This window comes from Podarcis tiliguerta, assembly GCF_965153285.1.
Source record: "Podarcis tiliguerta genome assembly, chromosome: 12".
Classification (NCBI taxonomy): Eukaryota; Metazoa; Chordata; class Lepidosauria; order Squamata; family Lacertidae; genus Podarcis; species Podarcis tiliguerta.
In genome coordinates, this window is record NC_139545.1 from 21566769 (window position 1) to 21580099 (window position 13331).

Sequence of the window (13331 nt, forward strand, 5' to 3'; positions counted from 1 at the left end):
CAGATTTTTTAAAGATCCACTCCTCTTCCAGCTATTAACTCAAATCCTTAGCCTACTGATTATTTAGTGCCTGGAATAGACAACATTTAAACGTGTTATTACCCTTCATTATGAAATACTGAATTCTCTAAGATGCATGGTACTTAAAAACAATAACTTTAAACCACAGGTATCTAAGGGATTAAGTTGCTCTATGGGCCAGTTGTTTTTCATCTAGCAGACCTACTTATTATACAATGCTAACTTTCACCCTTGCCCATTAATTTTCATCCGAACTATATTTAGTAATTCCCAGTGTAGCACTTAAATGCAGGATGTGGGGTGGGGAGCCATTTGAAAAAGAGCTATGTTATCTGGAGATGTAGCGAATATCAGTCTGATTGGGTGACGATCTGGTTTCTTTAATGGTGGTCAACCCAATGAAAATGTTTGAGAACTTCACTTTGTCAACAGTTGGTTAGATTGGGGAAACTTGCATGTTTTTAGCAATTGCTAAATATTTGTTTATCCTAATTTGTGTTGCTTTGTTATGCTTTGCAAAAATCCTTTGCAGTAGGAAAGTCATCATGGGGCAAAAGGTGGCAGGTTGGTCGTGGTTTAAAATCTCTATATCTCTTAATACAATTGTGTGGGTACACAAGCAAGAGAGAGATATTCTGCTCATGTCTTGTTTGTAGGCTTCCCATGGGCATCTGGTTAGCTTGTGTGAGAAAAGAATGCTGGATTAGATAGGTATCTGATTCAGCAGATATCTTCTTAATATTTTCCGAAAGGAAAATGCCAACATATCCAAAGGATGTTTTGTCAGTTGACAGGTATAGTGAAAAGCACCTTTTAGTGGGTTACTACTTCTGTTACCTCAGAATATGTCCATTATGCATAGTTTAAAATTTGCCCGAAGTTGTATGTGGTGCTCCAAGCTCTAAGACTGCCATCCTGTGTACATTTAAACTGCTTAAAGCTACTTTCTGCAAACATGTTTAAGTAACTATTCATAGGATGTATGTCTGCTACTTATTATCTCTCTCCTCTTCCTTTGTTTGGGTTTATGTTACTTTTGTAACAGTGCTGTACTTTATGTGACATGAGGGACTGTTGCTAAAAGGAGGTGAAGAAAGCAACCCCCACTGTGTACACAACTCAAGGCATTTGTTTGGAATCCCTTCATAACGAAAAGAACCCACATGCCCCTCTGTAGTTCCATGCCACAGGGTTCCTATGACCCATCTGATCAACTACTAGTTACCATTTCAGAGCAACTTACCTGTAGGTTAGGCTTCATTTTTCTTAGTTCTGACACCCAAAGATTTCTTCTTCATAAATGTGTTGCAACTTATGTACATTTAACCCAGGGGTCAGCAAACTTTTTCACCCCACAGACCTTGTGGGGGGCCGGACTATATTTTGAAGGGGGGGAAAGAACGAATTCCTATGCCCCACAAATAACCCAGAGATGCATTTTAAATAAAAGAACACATTCTACTCATGTAAAAACATGCTGATTCCCAGACTGTCCGTGGGCTGGATTTAGAAGGCGATTGGGCCGAATCCGGTCCCCGGGCCTTAGTTTGCCTACAAATGATTTAACCTGTGCACATTTAGGTTTACATGCTTGGCGGAAAAACCCAAAACAACACAAAGGGGTGGAAAGGAGGTGTGGTCCTGGCAAAAAGGACTTTGGCAATTCTACCCACCATTGAACCCAATGGGTTTTGACTATATGTGATTTTGGCTTTAGGCTCAATCCCTGGAACATGACCGCTATGTAAATGGCAGGCTTACTATACTGTTAATTTAAGGAAAATGCTTTAACTTCATTTAGTCCATTTATTTTACCAGTAATCTAGCTTTTGTGTAACATGATCCACATTCTGCTTATTAAAATAATGTATTGCATATAAAGCGGTTAAGAGTGTGATCTGTGTCTACTCAGAAGCAAGTCCCCTCAAGTTAAATGCTGTTTACTTCCAGATAAATCTGTAAAGGATCTGCCTTATTGGTGGCAGATACACAAGAAAGGAATTTGCAACTACAATTAATTACAAGCCTGGAGAATTTACAGCAGTTTTCATTTCATAGAATGCTCTCAGAACATAACAAAGAGAACATAAATGCAAAATTTGTGTGATCACTCTGAGAGAGATACAGCTTTCTTGTGGTATACCCTACTGAGAATATAGTGCTGAGATTACAAACATGTATTGCTAATTAATACCATAACCCCAAAGCTTTGTATAGATGTTAAAGTGGGTGTTAAGAAAGGGCATGACTCGTTGGTTAGAGAACATGCATGCTAAAGGTCACAGGTTCAATCGTTTGTTACTCCGCAGAGGGATGGGAAATCTCTCTTCTGACGACAGAGCTACTGCCAGTCACTGTAACCAGTTCTGAGCCAGATAGAGCAATGGTCTGACTCAGTGTAAGGAAACTTTCTGTCTTTCTACCAAGCCAGCTATGGCAGCATTTTTTCTGTGTTAAGTGGGGGAGCACTATTTCATGTGCAATATAAATGTTAATATATTTATTAACATTTGCATCAGCCGCAATGTAAATGTTAAGAGCAAAAGTTATAAACTGGAAATCCAAATTCAAATGGTTGTTTGGATTTCAGCTTATTGACCAGCCAAATCAAGCACTTTCCCAGCCATAGCCTCTCTCCCTATTTGTGTGGGGATAAAATACAGACCTCTCTTACAAAATTGATATAAGCATTACTGAAAATAATGTGAAGGGCATTTAAGGAAGCATTTAAGCAGTTAAGGATTTTTTAACGAAATTGCTGAAGGCCCATCTAAGGTTGACAACAGGTACCAATGTATCTGAAAACTTCTTAAGATTGTGCATTGCTGAGTTTTCCCCAGTTGCACATACATTTGGGTCTGATCATCTCTCATTTCTGTGCCACATTTAACTTTATGTGATTCAAAATAGCGCTCTAATCTGAGCAATAATTTGCTAATATAATAACTTGTAAAGCCAATGGTTAAGAAAGAACCTGTTTGATCAGAAAGCAGTTTCTAACTGTAATTGCAACTATTGATTCCATACAAATCAATTACAATGTTGTGCATCTTCCAATATTCAGATCTGTATTAACAAGTATTTCTGAAGCCTTCACATTTTCTCTACAGAAATGTGCTGATACTATCATTGTAATTGTATTCAACTAAGTTTTACTCAGAGTAAACCCAGTGAAATTAATAGCCCTAACTTAGCCATGTTCATAAATTTAAATGAGTCCAATCTGACTGAGTACCAGCAATCAGTCACAATGTCACTTAGGGATATAGCACTGTTACATTTGGCACACAAATTTTTGTTTTACCCCTTAATTTAAAGGTATGTATGCCTCGATTAATACCTGATCAGATGATCAAATAAAAATAACTGATAGCTTATATATTTTCCATACTCTTCCAAATAGCCAGCTGAAAGTAGAAACCCTTTCCATGTCTGATTTCAGTGTATAAAATAAAACTAGTAAGTAAGTTTTGCTTGCATTGTGCGGGAGTGTTTTCTGTTCTCTATTTTGATATAAACTTCATGCCCTGAGTTCTAAAAGTAAAATTGGAATTTACTGCTGGGGCTTCTAGGAGGAATATTTTGTCCTTGCTATAAGCTAAAGAGATAAAGAAACTACCAGGTGCAGGAACAGCTCAGTGATAGGCTGCAAAGAAACACAATGCAATGACTGCTTACAAATAGTATACAAGACGAACAGTGGCGTAGCGTGGGTTGTCAGCACCCGGGGCAAGGCAAGTAATTTGTGCCCCCTAACCCGTGAGCCAGGTAGGGGCAGAGAGCTGCGAGTGCGAGCGCCCCCCCCCAGATGTTGCACCCGGTGCGGCCGGCCCCCCCTGCACCCCCCACGCTACGCCACTGAAGACGAACTATTTCCCCCATCCATTAGTTTCATTTAGTTAATAAAATTAATATTTTATATGAAGTAACACCCCACTCCATTATACCATAGCAAAATATTATTCCACGTGTACTCCAATGTTTTCTAAGCCATCTATCCATAGCCTCTTTAAAAATATAAACACACACCATTTATTCTGAAATTTGTACAGTTAATGAGTACGTGCACCCTTGATTTTAGACATTTTCCTCTAATAGCCACGTCCCAAAACTTACTCAACCAGTCTTTAATTGCCAGAATATTGTTTCCCACTTAATTTGCCTAACAAATCTTTATTGCCACCAGCATGAGATGGATCAAGTCATGATGTTAATTTTGATTAATATTTTTCAGAATTTAGCCTAATAGTAGTAATACAGTGGGTACCTCTTGTAGCACCATTTGCAGGGTGGGATCTGTAGAGAGCTTTGATCTATGTTGTGGCAGGTTCCTAATACTGATCCAATTCCCGATCCACAAGAGGACCTCTTCTTTTATTCCATGATTACTAAACTTTTTAAACCAGATCACCTCTTTCTATATGCTTGTTGACACTCTTAAGAAAAATTCTAAAAGGTCCATGAGAAAATATTTGTCCTTGTAGAAGCCATGCTGAGTCTTCTTCAGTGAGGCTTGTTCTACATGCTTAGTTATCTTTAACAATATTTTCCAGTTTTCCTAGGGCGTTCATTAAGGTAACCGGACTGCAGTTTCCAGGGTCCTCCCCCCAGCCCACTTCTAATCCCTTTTAGAAATTGATGTTATATTGGCTACTTTCCAGTGCTTAGGTATGAAAGCTGATCTGAGGGACAAGTTATTTGTTTTTGTCAGAACACCAGCAATTTCACATTTCAGTTCTTTGGGAGAGCTCTCGGGTGGATGCCATCTGGATCTGGCGATTTGTCGGTTTTTATTTCATCTATTAGGCCTAGAACTTCATCTTTCATCCCCACTATCTGCCTCAGTTCCTCAGATTTAGGCCCATTAATTTCATTGCATCTACTTAGATATAACCCATAGATTCTCATTTAGAATTCCTATGTCTACATTTCCATACCATTCAGTTTGTTTGCATTCCAAGTTTTAGCCCATTACAGAGAAGCAATTTGTGATATGGAGGTATATGCATTTTTAGAACACTAATATTGATTGCTTTTGATTGATATCTGTTTATCACCATTTTAGGTACTACATAGTTTTTTGTTTCAGGTTCATTACTTTATCACAGTACTCTCTTAATTTATCCTTAACCATGATATTCCAGGAAAGATACCTAAATTGTTGTATGATGATTCAAAACACCAATGAATCCCTTTCATTATGATTTGGTGATTTGAGCTTACTGTTAAAAGATTTTAACTGTATCTAACCACAATCTGGATACTTTTAAAAGTCTTTGTCAAGGACTGGATGTGCTTGACATATGCTTCCATGGTTGAAACCCTATTCAGAATTCAGATTAATGAATGCAAAGGACACAAAAAGTCTAACTGGTCACCTATTTTAGAATGTGGATTTCGTTTTAGAGTTGATTGAGAAATCACTTAAAGTTGTGTACTTGGATTAAAATCAGTTTAATTTGGATTAAACAAGTATAAATACAGGTTCAGAATTTTAAATAGCTTGCTGATTACACTGTAAGAGGGTGATATCCAATTGTGGCTGTCTTCCAGTAGAATGGACTTTTGCTGGTGCGATAGGACTTCCCTTTCCCCCTCTCTCCTGCATGAAACAGTATACCTAAAAATCTAATTTTAAGCCTTTGGGACTGTTCTGAACCAAGTGGTTTGTGAGCCACCTATTTACTCATGGTATTGGAACTAAAAAGTCTTAAATGCACAGATATTGTCTTAACTAGCTTGTGGCCTGTACTCAAACTTCAGTGAAGTAATAGTCTTAACTCTTAAAGCTAATGCAAGTAGAAAGAGAAGGCAAACTAAGAGCAAAGTTATTCTGGAGTAGTGTCACTGGTGTCCACAAGACTGTATTGGATGAATTGGCTTAAAGAGTACAAGCTTGGGGCTGATTCACATTCATGCATATTTATTTTATCTATATTAATTCCCAGTATACAGCCTTGCATCCAAATCTCTCTAGATGTTGTACAATAAGATGAATAAATTGGCCATTTCAATTAAAACAAATAGAAATACATACATTGGACTGGAGCAAGGATATCAAACCTGCAACTTTATTGTCTAAAGGACTGAACAAACAGCCAAACTTTCACCTGATACCTGAAGGTCAACCAAGTGAGTGGTAGATGAATTTCAGGTGGAAAGGAATTCCAGGGCTATGGTGGCACCACACACAAAGAAGGCCCATTAAATGTCCTCACCAAATTAACTGCTGCCAGTGGAGAAACATTGAGAAGGGTCTCCCTGGATGATCTCATACACAGCTCATCACCGGATAGTCATTAGCTGAACTGCAACGTAATAACAGTTCATGAAATAATGCAAAGGGATGCAAAAGCATGCAATTGCTTGATCTGTGGTGGGTGCAGGTAATCACTTGCATGTGTTGGGGATACTGAGTGATAAAGATGCATGTGTGAAGTCACCAGCAATAAATATTGTGTGTCTCTGGGCAAGCCCACAAACACACTGAATGTTAAATTATTCCACCTTCAGCTGCACTCCTTGAAATAACTCTGTTGTATAACACTGTTATGTTTCAGGCCCCATGCTCTTTATTTCTAACACAATAATCTATTCTGTGCATTGCTGGCTGTTATAAATATTTTATACATTTCACCCCATTACCATTTTCTGCACACACTCTTTGGTATTTGTGTTTACTTCAGTAGACGTCAGCCTATATTTCTCTGTGTAACTTTGATGCTTTGTTCTGGTGTTATAGTAAGGTGTGGGTGCGTTTAATACACTTGTTTTTTCTGAGCATTTACCAATTTGTACTTTTCCTGTGTTCAAAGTTCATAATGCTGCATTTTTCATTGTGCATGTTATGAAAGAATCATCTTCCTGTTGCCTATTTAGGAAAACTCCTTAAGTTTATATGACAGCACCCTCATTTCTTGTTGTTTTAAAAATACATTTGCATTTGAGGTAACACAAGTAAAGATTCTGCCAGTCATACACATCAATTAATAATTAGCCTGATCCAGAAGCTAATTATGTTGCTGTACTTGGGTTAAAGAATGAAGGAGTAAGATGAAAGTATCTTGTATTTCAAGTTGTCTGGCTTAACTGGTCTCTGGATCACAGCCAGCATGTTTGTGAACTTGTATTCCACCCCCACCGCCCATCATTATCAGTATATAAGCATCTATCCCCTTGGATTGTTTGCAGACTGTTTCTTCCTATCTGCCAGTGTGGCCTTATTCCTTCTCTAGCTGGTACAGCATGTGCATTATAGTGCTCATAATTATAATTATTATAGTTGCAAATAAATAATTTACCACCTTCTGTACTTTTCTGTCCCTAAGCACTGGTCTTCCTTCCACCAATGTGGAAGGTATACTAAATTCCATTTCAACCAGCGACCAATAGCTTTCTAACTTGGAAAGTATTCAGTACCACATTTTCATGTATTTGACTGTTCATTATTATTGTGAATTTATTCACGTGAACAAAGATAAACAGCATTAGACATTTTTTCATACTGTCTTTGTACTATTGTTCATTTCCAACTTTTCATCACAAACGGCAGCATTCAGTCCTTCTCTCTGTTGGATGATTGCAGCACTGGGACAGGATGACAAGGGTCCTATTCTTGTAATATTCTTTCACCTTTAAGGAGTTGTTTTAATGCTCCTCTGCCTTCACTTTCACCCCTCCCTCAGTGCAAAACAAAAATTGAAGTATATGAAGTTCCTTACACTGTCAGATCATAACTCCTGTGTCGTGGTACCCTGTCCATTTCCCCCATTTAATGGGAAAAGACTTCATATGTGAACTTAACCTATTGTAGCCAACATGATTTACATCCAAATAAAGAAGCTTAGGTTTAAGCCTGAAAGTTCTCTTGGTTAATCCATTTTTATTACTAGGTTTCTTGCACTTACAGTCTGCAAGACACTTCATGTAAAATACCTGTGACCTTAACTATGGACAGTATCACTATTTACAATACCAGACACAGAAGTACACTGGAGTCGCAATATGGAATGACTCCATTGAATGACTGCCAATTGTTACCTTTTGACATGTTGCTAAGGACCTCCTACAAATGGGCACAATCTGGCTTTTGCTGGGCTTGTAGACCCCAGTCCTAGAGATCTGAATTATTCTGCTTGTTAGTGGCACGCTCCCCCAAAAAAGCATCTTCAATGCAACCTGTTCTTTGTGCAGAACTACTTCCATGGAAATACAACGCAGTGCACACACATTCGTGTTTACAACAGACAACGTTGCCTGCCGAAATGTAATATTTGCTTGCAGCCGGGTCACCTGAACTGGCATGTAGACTGCAGATCTGCTGATACCCTGCCAACTTTTCGAAAGGAGAACTTTCACCTCTAAGGTCCCCCCCCCTCGCCCCCGCTCCCAAACAAGAGTATACACAGGCGCACTGCATCCTGTCTCCCTCGCTATGGAACCATGACTGCCAGCCATATGCTTCCATGCCTCGCAGGCACCTGCTCTCTCTCCCCCCCCCCCGGTCCCCGGCGATCTCGCTGCCCGCACAGATGCCCGCGTTCTTCCGATTCCTACTTTGTTTCCAAGTCTGTTGAGTGCGCTACCGGAGTTGCCTCCCTTCGCCTTTGGCACCCGATGGGCGTGCGTGCGCCCTTGCCCTCTCCTGCTTAGGTCATGGCTGCTACCGGGCTGATGTTGGGAAGGCTGTGTGTCTGTGTGTGTGTGTGTGTGTGTGTGTGTGTGTTTATCGCACGGTTGCAAGACTCTAGCAGCGCCTGCTGTTCCTTGCTTTCCCTTCCCCGGCTCCTTGATTCCTCTTCCCCTCTCCATAGACTCTCCAACCCCTGCGCGCCCTCTCTCCTTGCGCAAGGAAGGTGGCCTCCGCTTCTGCCGCCGCCGCCGCTGTTTCTGGCCTGTCCCTCTCGCCAGCCCGTTCCGCACTCCCTAATCGTTTTCGCCTCGTGCAGCTGCCGGCGGCATCTCTTCCCCTCTCCCAGTTTTCGCATTGCTCCCTGTTATTCTGGGTATTGTGTGTAATAAATGCACAGCCGCCTCACACTAATCAAGCTGATTACAAATTCTTGCGCGCCCTGTGCCGGAAATCGCACACCCCTCGGCTCTCTCTTTTCCCCTCCCTTTGCCTCTCTCTCTCTCTTTCTCCCCCCCCCCTCACTTTTAACCCCCTCCCCCTTCAGCCTTAACCCTCCAGCCCCCTTTTTTAATCCAATTCCCCTTCTAGATGTCCTTTCTCCCTTCCACCCCCCCTCCCGCCCCAGTTTACTCCGCCGCCGCCGCCACCTCCTCCTCCTCTTGCTTGTCTCTGTGTCTCTCTCTCCCTCCCAGGACGCGTCGGATGATCCGGGGCCGCCGGGCAAGAGCTCCAGGCAGCAGCAGGGAGGCTACGTCCTCCTCCTGTCTTGGGCTGTATACATATTTAAAAAAAAGAAAGGGGGGGAAAAGCCGGTGGCCCTCGGTGTTATTTTGTATTAAAATGAGGAGGAGGAGAAGGAGGAAGAAGCGGCGGCGGCGGCGGCAGCAGGAGCAGAAAGCAATAGAGGAAGGAGCAGGAGAAGGGACGGCGGCGGCGGCGGCAGCAGCAGGAGCAGGAGGAGGAGTGATGAGTCAACTAATAATTTAATGGGGACAGAGAGAGAGAGAGAGGGAGAGCGCGAGCGAGCGAGAGGGAGAGCGAGCAAGCAAGCAAGCAAGCAACGAACGTCCGGGGGACACACACTCACACACACACACGCAAACACGCAGACACACCACCCTGTAACATCCAGCAACAACCACCAAACCGGCCTAAATAACCATAATAGCCAGCCGAGGGACAACAAGAATTTTGAAAGCTCACAGGATTTATTTTGTTATTACTATTTGGGGTAACCTGATTTTCCCTTCTTGCACCCTCCTCTCCTCTCCCCAGCTTTCGTTTCTCCCTAAGTCTTCGGAAGTAGATTTATTTTATTATTTTATTTTTTTTAATTCTCTTCTCCGAAGTGATTTTTTTTTTTTTTTACTTTTGGTGGTGACTGTTTCCTTCCGCTCCCCCCTCCCTCCCTCCCTCCCCAAACGCAATCTCTCTGGGTTAATGAGGAAGGAGAGGCATTCTGCATTATTATGATGATGATTATAAAAAAAAACCCGAACAGCAAGGACAATAGTGAAACTGAATTTTAGTGCCTTTACTGGAACTTTTCTAATATCCTTTTTACGTTTTTTTTGCTATGTTTCTTTTTCTATGGAGGGTTTATGCAGAAAGTTTTTGGATTAGTTTTTTGGGGGGAAGGGGGAAGGGATGTCTTTAGCTTCTATTTTTTTGTGTGCCTGCGTCTTATTAGAAAATAATTGTAAGGGACAAGATCAATACATTTTCTGTTTTCAGAAATATTAGGCAGAAGAGCTGTTTCGTTTCCTCCCCATCTTCATTCTCTGATTTACACTTTTTTGGAAAGCAGAGTTAGACAGGTTACCACTTATCTCAGTTTTACTTTTCTTCTCCTTTAATAGAAACTTTTATTATTGTGAGCATTACACTTGTCTGGTTAATTTTTTAGACTTTTTCATTCCCCGTTATTGGAGAGACTAGGATTCTCAGTACATTAATTGGAACCTCTGCCCTCCTCCCCCCTCTCCCCTGCTTCTTGCCTCCCCCTCCCATGGCTGTGATGCTTTGCTTATGTGTTTCCCCTTCCCCAGAAAAATAGAATTTTGGGAGGGAGGTATCCTCCAGGTTTCCTTAATTTTTTTTGATTAAAAAAGGACTTAGAAAACATCAGACTTGAGCTTCTTCCTCCTCTTCAAGAGATCGGTGTGCAAAGGAAATCTCCTTTGTTTCCATTATTTATATGCTGTCAAGTTTTGAAGTGGTGAGTTTCAGGTCTTTTTATAAAATTTCGCTCAAAACTGCAGTGTTCCTGTTTCTAGATAGTGTTTTGCTTCTTTGTCTCTTTAAAAGGTCACAGTGAAAGCTTGGCCTGGATTATGACAGCCATATGGAATGGATAAGAACAGAGCCTCTCTTAAATGTGATTAAGGGGTTTTATCTGGAGAGAGGAGGAGGGGAAAGAGAAGAAAGGGGAGGGGGCTAACTCTCGAAGTGTTGAAGGTATAATACAATACTCCATTCTCCTAGAGGAAGGATGGCTCTGACAGCTGAGTTCCATTTTTTTAGAAGAAAAATGCTTAGAATGTCATATTGCTATGTTAGTAGTGCACTTAGGAAATTGTACCTTGAAACTAATGTTTGTGCTGGAAACTTGTGCATAGAACAAATGCTTGAAGGTGAAACAGGCAGAAGCTTTTGGCCCTGTCATCTTCAGAGTTGCTACAGGCAAACCATGCTGACAGTTGCTCATTACTATTTCAGGTGGAGGTTTTGATGAACTTTAGCATAGAGTTCAAAATTAGTAAATTAGGTGTTTTATGTGCATACAATCTTGCTTTGCGACACAAATCTTTTTACAAGGTGGCTGAGCTAAAAGGATGCATAGTGGGCGGGTCTTCGAAGTCCAATTTAAAACGACCTGCTCCATGTGTTTAGGCAATATACATTAAATGAATTGTAATCTTATCACTTTTGTTGGTTGGGCAGGAGGTAATGGCGAGCTGGCTTGTGATGGCTATTCTTTCTAGCAGGTGAGTGTTAGTTTTTAGAGAGTGACAGGGACTTGCCTGTTTGAGTACAAGAGAAAAACTAGAATCTCAGACAAAGTGTTCTGGTGAAGCACTACCAAATGCTATAGATGCTGGTAATTTAGATGTGCAGTTTTGGGTTAAATAGCAGTTAATGTAATGAAAAAGAATAATCTTGATTAAAAAAAGTGATTAAAGTAGGCATATTTATTGTTAATGAGACTCATAACCAAAAACAGATGGGACCACAATCAACGGTAAACCTTTGGTTCTCAGCATGTCACCCTAGAGTGTAAGGATAAATAACCATTATATTCTAAACTTTATAGTTATTCAGCTGGCATTCTTAAGGTTGCATCTAAACCTTCAGATAAACACACTCTTCATGCAAGACAAAGCAGTGTATGATTAAACAAGAAACAAATTACAATAGGGATATACAGCATCTTCACCAAAATGAAGATTTCGTCAGAACTGGAGAAGTGTAATTGATTTATTCTGCATTCTGTATTCACAAGTCTATTTCTTTCTCTTTAATTGTACCTTCCCTGCCCCCATGTTTCAGTGTTTATGCTCAGTGGTGTAAGTACTGTTTCATAAATGACTGGTCACCTGTTCTTAGAGATCATACTGGATATATATATATAATAAAGCAGGCATTGTAGATAAACCTTAATTAGGAAAGGTGGGAGAGACCGTATTTTAAAGTAAGTATTCATCCAGAATGAAAGTATCATCGAAACCTTTCACACATTTGCAAAGGAGTCAACAGCTTCTTTCCCTCTCTCTGTGACATGTCAGTATTAACAGTACTTATCTGTAACTTTTACTGTGTATCATTGAACATTGCGATTTAAAAACAAATTAGCAATCATGGTGAACTGAATTAAAATTTCTAAAGCAGTGGTGTCTGTTTCAGTACTGAATATACCGTAAGTTGTATGTAGTTTTGTTATTTCATTTCACATCTCTTGTGAGTGTTCTAATATTTATCCAAAATATATCAAGGATTTCTTTAAGTACTGAAAGGTTTGTAATATGATTTGGCCCCAAAGTTGTGATTGTCCAAAGAGACATGTTTTTTCCACGTGACTTTTATAAGGTGTGATAGTTGCCCTAGCATTTCTTAACTCTGCTGTTGAATATGGAAAACACATACCTACATCATTTTATTTGTTGTCGATCAACCTAATTCCTAAGTTAAAAAAGTTAAGCTACATAAAAGAAATTCCCAGAGACTGTTGAGCAATGGGAACCTGGGTATTTTTATATATGAAAAGATACGTATGGATGTATCATATTACTAGTTTGATCTGTTGCATGCCTAGCTGAAAGTCTTATCCTCTTTATTCCTAAGGAGAAAACAATATACGACTTCTCTTTATTAAACAGAAATATTTTGATAAAGTAAGAAATTTGGTGCAAAAGCATAACCTTACAACATACACCTGAGAGACCTATAGCAGTGGGTATATTACTGTGTGAATGCTACTTAATCAGTCACACCTACTATTCTCACTCTTGAATTCTTAAGATCCAAATCCTGTATATCCTGTAAATCAGTTAATGTATTTAGTAGGCTTAGAAATTCCTAAGATTTTGAGATAATTTGACAATGAAGCAAATTTCCTGAGAGTGTATTTTTCTTTAAGATACATATTTAATATTATGTGAACATGCTATACAGATGTATC

General features: G+C 40.0%; 1 protein-coding gene across 33 annotated transcripts in view; it reads left to right on the forward strand.

The window, feature by feature from the left end:
* The window catches only part of SATB1 (SATB homeobox 1), a 114883-nt gene that overhangs the window by 15986 nt on the left and 85566 nt on the right, over window positions 1–13331 (forward strand). For 4 of the 33 annotated variants that reach the window (XM_083404796.1, XM_083404826.1, XM_083404827.1 and 1 more), the window contains exon 1: window positions 9310–10871. The exons of 11 other annotated variants lie outside the window; for them this stretch is intronic. The gene's annotated coding sequence lies outside the window, so the exon portion shown is untranslated. Of the gene's footprint in view, window positions 1–8611; window positions 10872–11596; window positions 11641–13331 lie in introns of those variants that run through there. 18 more of the 33 variants (XM_083404804.1, XM_083404805.1, XM_083404822.1 and 15 more) reach the window with 14 other exon arrangements.